Source organism: Pinus tabuliformis, chromosome 3_1 (genome assembly GCF_031772625.1).
Source record: "Pinus tabuliformis cultivar Carrire ecotype Pingquan chromosome 3_1, CPIR1, whole genome shotgun sequence".
Classification (NCBI taxonomy): domain Eukaryota; kingdom Viridiplantae; phylum Streptophyta; class Pinopsida; order Pinales; family Pinaceae; genus Pinus; species Pinus tabuliformis.
The window spans coordinates 606,440,618-606,449,302 of record NC_142301.1 but is presented as its reverse complement, the minus strand read 5'-3'; the positions used below and the strand labels follow the sequence as shown (position 1 = coordinate 606,449,302).

Sequence of the window (8,685 nt, the reverse complement as noted above, 5' to 3'; positions counted from 1 at the left end):
GCTGCCATTGTAATGCCTGCTATGAGCCCTACGCGCGGACGCTTGGAATTCCTTTTAGCGAATGATGGTAAACTTGAGATATTGGCTTTGCTTACCTTTCCCACATTTGCAATAATCTCTGCTCTGAGTATTTCACTAGATTTTGGTACACCCATTCTGTACATTTAGACAGGATTATTTTGCACTGGGGATTCAAGCTAGGTTTGTGGATCATCCTATTTTTGTTACAGATCATGGCTGCCGCTGTTGGAAGGTTTATGGGTGCTCAGGGGACTTCGTTCTTGGGAAACGGAGAGAAGAAAAATTCGGCAGGCAGGAGGAATGTAGCAGTGATGGCCTCTGTTGCTTTCCCTGGGATGAGAGAGGAGTATGAGACTCTGAGATTGAGCCCTAGGGCTACTCAAAAAGATGTCAAGAGTGCTTTTGGTCGCCTTGCTTTGCAGGTATATGGAATTGCCCTCTTGAATGTTATAAAGTTTCCATATCATCAAATGGCGTGCATCATGCTGGTATGCTTGAAGAATGGTTTGGATTTCATTGGTGGAATGGACATGTTTCGATCCTAGTTCTCACCATAGTCCTTATTTTAGCTCCATTGGTGTCTTTCAAGAGAGTGGGTAAGTCTGCTTTGCTCATCCTGATAAGCATTTTTTAGCACTAATTTTCAGATATATCATATTTCATTTGGGCCTTTTCAGGGATTTAAATGTCTAGAAACTGTTGTAATTATATGAGGGGATTCAACATATCTTGGGAATGTCACATACTGATGGCATCTACTTAACGATTTGTCTAACTTTTCATGTTGCCCTGTTAGAAATGGCATATGGCATATACATTCAAAGATGTGGATCATGGTTTATTCCTTAGGAGTTGTGATGTTCAAATCTTGATGCCTATGTTGATGTGTTCATTTCCATGAATTTGCAGATTCTTTGAAATTCACTTCTACATTACCAGTTGCACTTGCTGTTGTATTTATTGTGATTACGGTTGGTATTGCGATTGTAAAGATGTTCAGTGGCACCGTCAAAGCACCAAGAATGTTACCAGGTATTGTGGATTTTACTTCGTTCTTGAAGCTTTTCACTGTGGTACCAGTTATTGTGATTGCTTACATCTGTCATTACAATGGTATGGATTATTTTCCTCCATTTCTGGCCCTGCAGTGTAGTACCTTAGAGTTCATTAGTTGAATTTGCATTTAAAATTATGTTATAATGAATTGTGATGTCTTTGCACCATGCATTTCATTCCATATACAACGAACTTGAGTACCCTTCAGAAATGTAGCCCATTGTTCGCACATCATTGGAATTGTGCTCAATTGTATACATAAGTACAAACTTTTTTGGCTTTCTTCTATTTGGAGACTAGACCATGGATGATGTCCTGGCCAATTTTGACACCAACTTGGGAGTTCCCTACAGTGTTGTGCTGAATGACATTGTTTGTGTGACCTATGTTGTACATCTGATGCTGGTCTTTCCTCTCATTTTTTTTACCCTGAGACTTAATCTTGATGGGCTTGTCTTTCCAGCGAAAAAGAATCTTGTTTTGGATAATAAGAGGTTCATTTTGATCACTACTGGGTTAATTGGAATCGTTTTACTTGGGGCATCATTCATACCAAGTATCTGGGATGCATTTCAATTCACAGGGGCCACAGCAGCAGTTTGTATTGGGTTCATCTTCCCAGCTTCCATTGCTCTCAGGTAGAAAAAAATTTGTTTTTCATTTCTGGTTTCGTCTTTCACCTTGCTTGTATGTAACTTCTAACCTCAATTATTTTTTAATTGCAGAGACACCCATGGAATCTCAACCAGGAAGGACATATTTATTGCATTGTTCATGATTTTTCTGGCAGTAGTTTCAAGTTCAATTGCTATAGTGAGTGACATTAATTCTTTGTTCAACAAAAAGGAGGAAGGCCCTCCATGATCTTGAGAATGAATTTTTATGAGGAGCGGGTGGTGCACATACATATAAAGATTATTTGGAACAGAACCGAGAAAAGAATGCTGATTTGGGAATTTGCTTGTAGAATTGTGAAGAGTGGATAAACTTTTGTAAAGCCTTGTATCATCCTGCCATGGTCGCTCGGCCTTCTAGTTAAAGATACTACTGTATTTGTAGTTGTAAACATTGAAAAGGAATATAGTTGATCTCGCATCAATGATTGAGCGATTCAACTAATCATCCATGAATAGTTGAGAGCATGTCAAGCAGAAGATTGAAGGTCTGGTTTCTATCAATAATACTCAACCTCACATAAGTTTGAGGTGCACCAAAATGCATTCCACTGCATGTGATGATTCCATTGCTCTTCAATAACTTCTCACAATCTTCATCCTCCTTTCCTTCACATTTTAGCCCTGCAATAGCTGCATTGATACAGATGGCCAGAGTAAGAGTAATTAGTCCATTTTGCCAAGTATTTTCATTTCATGTTAGGGTCCCACCCTAACCCCCTTATTTATGTCATGGGATCACGTCATAGTCAAGAGTCAATAAAGCCCATATTAATATTTGTAAATGGTTAACCCGCAATTAATGACGGGACCACAGTTAGTTGCAAATGGGCCATAGTATTAGATAGATGGTATTAATAAAACCCACGGTATTGGCCCGTGGTATTGCGTGTATGAGTCATATATAAAGGATAGAGACTCCCTGCGAGGAGCATCGTGTCTTATTTTGTAGTCAAGTTTTGCTCTATTGGAGGTTGCCCCCTCGAAGAGGCAAGTGAACATTACTCTCTCAATAATAAAATCATTGCTATTCTGTGTTCTGGGTATCTTTTCTTCGCATATTTTGTATTTGGGTATCATTTTGTAGGTTAAGAGCATAACAAGTGGTATCAGAGCACTTTCCAGGGCCGGTGGGATCTCCAATTCTTAGCAAAAAAAAAAATTCGGCTAGAGACGTGTTCTGACGTCTTTAAACCACGGGATCTGTCATCAAGCGCATAAACCTGCGGATTTGGGGAGGCATGCACGCAAGAAATACAAGAGGTGGTCATGTCTGTTGGACTCCCTTGTAACCCCTGTGGGTACCCCTTCGAGTAGTAGCGCATTAGACAGAACCGCACACGGACTGTCTTCCACGTACCCTCTGGGTATATCGGAAGCCCCCTAGGCTCCCTTGAAACCTCGCCATAGATAAACCGTCGGCCGTCTTGTGGCTACAGTACACCGAGAACAGCACTCGGAGAGATTACTCGCCCGTACGATAGGGTAGTCGGGTTGTACGGCTAAGGGTACGGTAGATCCTCCTTAGTTAGAGCCCTGAAACATTGGGCCGAGTACTACTGCCAGACCCTTATGTATATTGCGATTTGTGGCACCTGACACTCCTCAAGACCATAGTTCCCTTTTCTATCGGGGGATCGCACATCATCTATATCAGATCCGCTTGTGCAAAGGAGTGCAGTAGCAGCAGCAGACATCAGTCCCGCAGTCTCAAGTTCGCAGATCAGTCATTCCGATCTATTCGATCCAGCCGATCCGCAGCAGCAATCTGTTCCGCAGCCCATAGCTATCCGATCTGCCATTCAGATCTCTCAGATCCATCAGATCGGAGTTGTTGTGAAGCGTTCCTATACCGAGCTATAATTTTCGCAGGACTTTTGGCCGCATTGACATTTTGAGGATTTGGCGACTGCAGTATTGATCAGGAAGGAGTAAAACTCCGTTAGGAGTTTTCAAAAAAAAAAAAAGAGTCTGAAATCTTCCGGGGCACTTATTGGTGATCTAGCCCATCAGAATCAGGACGACGAGCTGAGCACGGCGGTACCATTCAATTATTAGTGAAAATTTTTTCGGCGGTCCAAATTGTTCATCAGGTTGGTGTATGGTAGAAACTAGAGCCCAAGCGATGGCCAATGAAAGGATGGACAAACTTGAAGAATCCATGCAAACCCTCAACAATCAGCTTAACGGACTATGTATCCAGGTCCAGCAATTAATCCCAAAGGGCAAGGAGCAAGCCCACGAGGGGCGTATAATGGCCATGAATACAATGAGGGTGAGTCTAGCCACTCTCCTCACGTCTGGCACACCCACCAACCACGCAATCAACAACCTCCCAAGTTGGATATGCATAAATTTGACGGTTCACACCCGTCGGCATGGATAGCACAAATGGACCAGTATTTCAAACTGAATCGTATCTTAGATGATGTGACTCAGCTTATGTTGGGGAGCATGTACTTGGACAATGAAAGGTGGCAATGGTGGGAATGGCATCAACGTTGCAATGGACCTTTTAAGACTTGGAACCAATTTACAAAAGCTCTTCAAAGCCGCTTTGAACAGGAGGACTCTTTTTTGGGTTGTCTTACTAAGCTCCGACAGACAGGTACAGTGGATGAATATATTACAGCTTTTGAAGCCTTAGCCTTCCGCACTTGGCGTCTCTCAGATGTGTTCTACACGGAATGTTTTATCAGCGGTCTTAAAGAAGCCATCAAAGCTCAAGTCTTACTGCACCACCCTCCCACATGGACAGAGGCTTGCAAGGTAGCCCGTAACGTGGAACGTGCATTAGCAGCCCAATACAGTCGCCCAAATTTCTACACTAAAGGTCGCCCCCCACAAGCTCAAAACATGACTCAAACACTTAAGGTCCAAAAGGTGTCACCTGCGGAAATGGCCGAAAGAAGAAAGCAAGGACTATGTTACTACTGTGATGAAAAATACTCCCCAGGTCATAAATGCAAGGAGCCTAAATTTTTTCAAATAGATGCCATTGACTACAGCTCAACAGAGGAAGATCCACCACTTGAGGAACATGAGGCGCTAGAAGAAGACAACCAAAAGGACAATGTCTTTGACGAACCAGTTATTTCATTGCATGCGTTGGCAGGGATTTCTTCCCCTCAAACTCTCAAAATCAGAGGTTTTCTTAAACATCGCCCAGTAGTAGTCTTGATTGATAGTGGAAGTACACATAATTTCATCCATCAAAAAGTCGCAGAAGCAGTGCATTGTTTTGTACGAGCAGTTTCTAACTTCCAAGTCCAAATTGCGGATGGGGGCACAATGAAATGTGAAGGCCGCTGTGAAAATGTCAAACTTCAAATGGGGTATTATCAGTTGAAAACCCACATGTTTGCCATACACATGGGGGGTTGCGACATTGTCCTCGACGTTGAATGGCTCCGCACTCTTGGGCCAATCACAATGGATTTCCAGGAGTTATAAATGAGTTTTAAGCAGAACAACTCCACACATACCCTCCGTGGACTCTAGGCGGGAGCCCCCTCTATCATCAGCTCGCATAGGATGGAAAAATTGTTAAAAAAGGGCCATCATGGAGTGGTAGCTCAATTTAATGCCATCCAGGTAGTCGACACCAAGTCTCTGCCAATTCATCCTGAGATGCAACAGATTTTAAATAACCATCTGCCAGTCTTTGACAAGCCTCATGAACTTCCACCCTCGCGAGGGGAACATGATCATAGCATCACCTTGGTTCCAGGGGCCCAACCCCCAAATGTGTGGCCATACAGATATCCGTTCACCCAAAAGAATGAAATAGAAAAAATAATCAAGGAACTTTTGGAAGCAGGTGTCATTCGTCCCAGCATTAGTCCTTATTCATCCCTAGTGGTCATGGTGCTCAAGAAAGATGGGGAGTGGCGGATGTGTCCCGACTTCAGGGCCCTCAATAAACTAACAGTCAAAGATAAATTTCCCATCCCGGTGGTTGACGATTTGCTGGACGAACTCAATGGGGCTCAATTCTTCACTAAGTTGGATCTTCGCTCAGGCTACCACCAAATTCGCATGAAGGAAGTCGACATTCCCAAGACTACTTTCAGAACTCATGAAGGCCATTATGAGTTCTTGGTCATGCCATTTGGTCTTTGTAATGCCCCCTCTACTTTTCAGAGCCTTATGAATCACATTCTCAAACCATATCTCAGGAAATTTGTCCTTTTCTTCTTCGATGACATCCTCATCTATAATGGCACTTGTGCTGCACATCTTCAGCATGTAGATCTACTCTTGCAACTGCTCCGCAAGCATAAATTATTTGTCAAGATGTCCAAGTGTTCGTTTGGCATGGAAGAAGTTGAGTATTTGGGCCACATTGTGGGGCGTGAAGGTGTCAAGGTGGACCCCAAAAAGATCCAGGCAATGCAAGAATGGCCTCAACCTAAGACCTTGAAGAGCTTGAGAGGATTTTTGGGTCTCACAGGCTATTATCATAAATTTGTCCGCAACTATGGCCGCATAGCGAAGCCCCTCACTCAACTCCTAAAGAAAAATTCCTTCTTCTGGAACGAGGAAGCACAACAGGCATTTACTGCTCTCAAAAACGCCATGTGTTCCACTCCAGTCTTAGCACTACCTGACTTCACCAAATCCTTTGTCATTGAATGTGATGCTTCGGGGACAGGTATTGGGGCGGTCTTAATGCAGGAAGGGCGACCTTTGGCCTTCACAAGCCAACAACTAAGTGGGAGGAATCTGGGCCAATCTACCTACGAAAAAGAAATGATGGCCATCTTACATGCAGTCGAGACCTGGCGACCTTACTTATTGGGGTGACGTTTTCAAATCCGCACAGATCATCACAGTGTTAAATATTTTTTGGAGCAACGCCTATCCTCCCCACAACAAAATAAATGGCTCGCCAAAATGCTGGGATATGATTATGAGATCATTTACAAGAAAGGGAAAGACAATAGTGTAGCAGATGCATTATCTCGCCAATTTGAGGAAGAAAGTACTCTGCTAGCAATTTCCCTCCCCATTCCAGAGTGGATTGAAGAGGCTCGCAAGGAATGGTTTTCACACCCCGAGCTATCCCAACTCATTTCTCAATTGCAGGTAGATCCAAATTCCACCAAGGGCTACTCGTGGCAGGATGATATTCTTCGGTACAAGGACAGAGTCGTAATAGCACCAACATCCACCCTCAAAAGTCGCATTTTGGCAGAATTGCACTCATCTCCCATTGCAGGACATTCAGGCTTTCAGAAGATGTATGCTCGCACCAGAAGATCATTTTTTTGGACAGGCATGAAAAAGGACATCCTTACTTTCGTAGCAGAATGCAATGTCTGTCAACGCCACAAAGGGGAAACCATCAACACACCAGGCACATTACAACCATTGCCCATTCCGACGTCAATTTGGACGGAGGTTTCTATGGATTTCATTACAGGTCTTCCAAAGTCCGGGAACAAGTCAGTCATCATGGTGGTTGTGGACCGACTGTCGAAGTATGCTCATTTCTGCGCCCTACCCCATCCGTTTACACCAACTTTGGTCGCTCAATATTTCATGGATCAGATTTTCAAATTGCATGGCATGCCCACTTCTATTGTGTCTGATCGCGACCCGATCTTCACCAGTAAATTTTGGCAGGAACTTTTCAGGATACAAGGCACTCAACTAAAACTCAGCACTTCCTATCATCCGCAAACGGATGGTCAAACTGAAGCCGTCAACAAATGTCTATAAACCTACCTTAGGTGTTTCACTTCAGAAAAGCAACACCTTTGGGTACAGTGGTTACCTCTGGCTGAATGGTGGTATAACACCAACTATCATGCCACCACCAAAATGACTCCCTATGAAGTAGTATATGGTCAACTTCTGCCTTCCCCTACTTCTTATCTCAAGGGGTGCTCCAAAGTACAAGCAGTGGATCAACTCCTACAACACCGTGCAACCATGCTCGCCCATCTTAGAGAGAATCTTCATCAAGCTCAGAACCGCATGAAGCAACAGGTCGACCAGCATCGCTCAGAGCGCCAATTTCAAGAAGGGGATCAGGTCTTTTTGAGGTTGCAACCATATAAGCAAACATCACTCAAAGACAAGGGTTGTCAAAAGCTCTCTCCAAAATTCTACGGACCATACCAAGTACTTCAGCACATTGGAGAAGTGGCTTACAAGTTGGCTTTGCCACCTACTGCAAAAATCCATCCAGTTTTCCATGTATTGTGCCTCAAGAAAGTGATTGGGAACAATTGCCGAGTTCAAACCAGTCTACCTGAATTGGACGAAGAAGGGTCAATCTGGCTTCAACCCGAACAGGTTCTAGACACACGAGACAAGCAACTGCGCGGCCGCATGATTAAGGAAGTCCTCATCAAATGGAAAGACACCTCTTCGGAAGATGCAACTTGGGAACCAGCCACTATTCTTCAGCAGTTTCTGTAGCTTCAGCCTTGAGGACAAGGCTAGTCTTAAGGGGGAGGGCATGTTAGGGTCCCACCCTAACCCCCTTATTTATGTCATGGGATCACGTCATAGTCAAGAGTCAATAAAGCCCATATTAATATTTGTAAATGGTTAACCCGCAATTAATGACGGGACCACAGTTAGTTGCAAATGGGCCGTAGTATTAGATAGATGGTATTAATAAAACCCACGGTATTGGCCCGTGGTATTGCATGTATGAGTCATATATAAAGGATAGAGACTCCCTGCGAGGAGCATCGTGTCTTATTTTGTAGTCGAGCTCTGCTCTATTGGAGGTTGCCCCCTCGAAGAGGCAAGTGAACATTACTCTCTGAATAATAAAATCATTGCTATTCTGTGTTCTGGGTATCTTTTCTTCGCATATTCTATATTTGGGTATCATTTTGCAGGTTAAGAGCATAACATTTCAACAATTTAAAGTAGAGACATCAACTCAGTTCCACCATTCATTGATGTCTCTACT

At 43.5% G+C, this 8,685-nt stretch overlaps 1 pseudogene; it reads left to right on the top strand.

Annotated features, from left to right (window-relative positions):
• The first annotated feature begins 233 nt into the window (after nucleotides 1-233).
• On the top strand, nucleotides 234-1,941 carry LOC149188467 (amino acid transporter AVT6A-like; annotated as a pseudogene).
• Nucleotides 1,942-8,685: the final 6,744 nt, after the last annotated feature.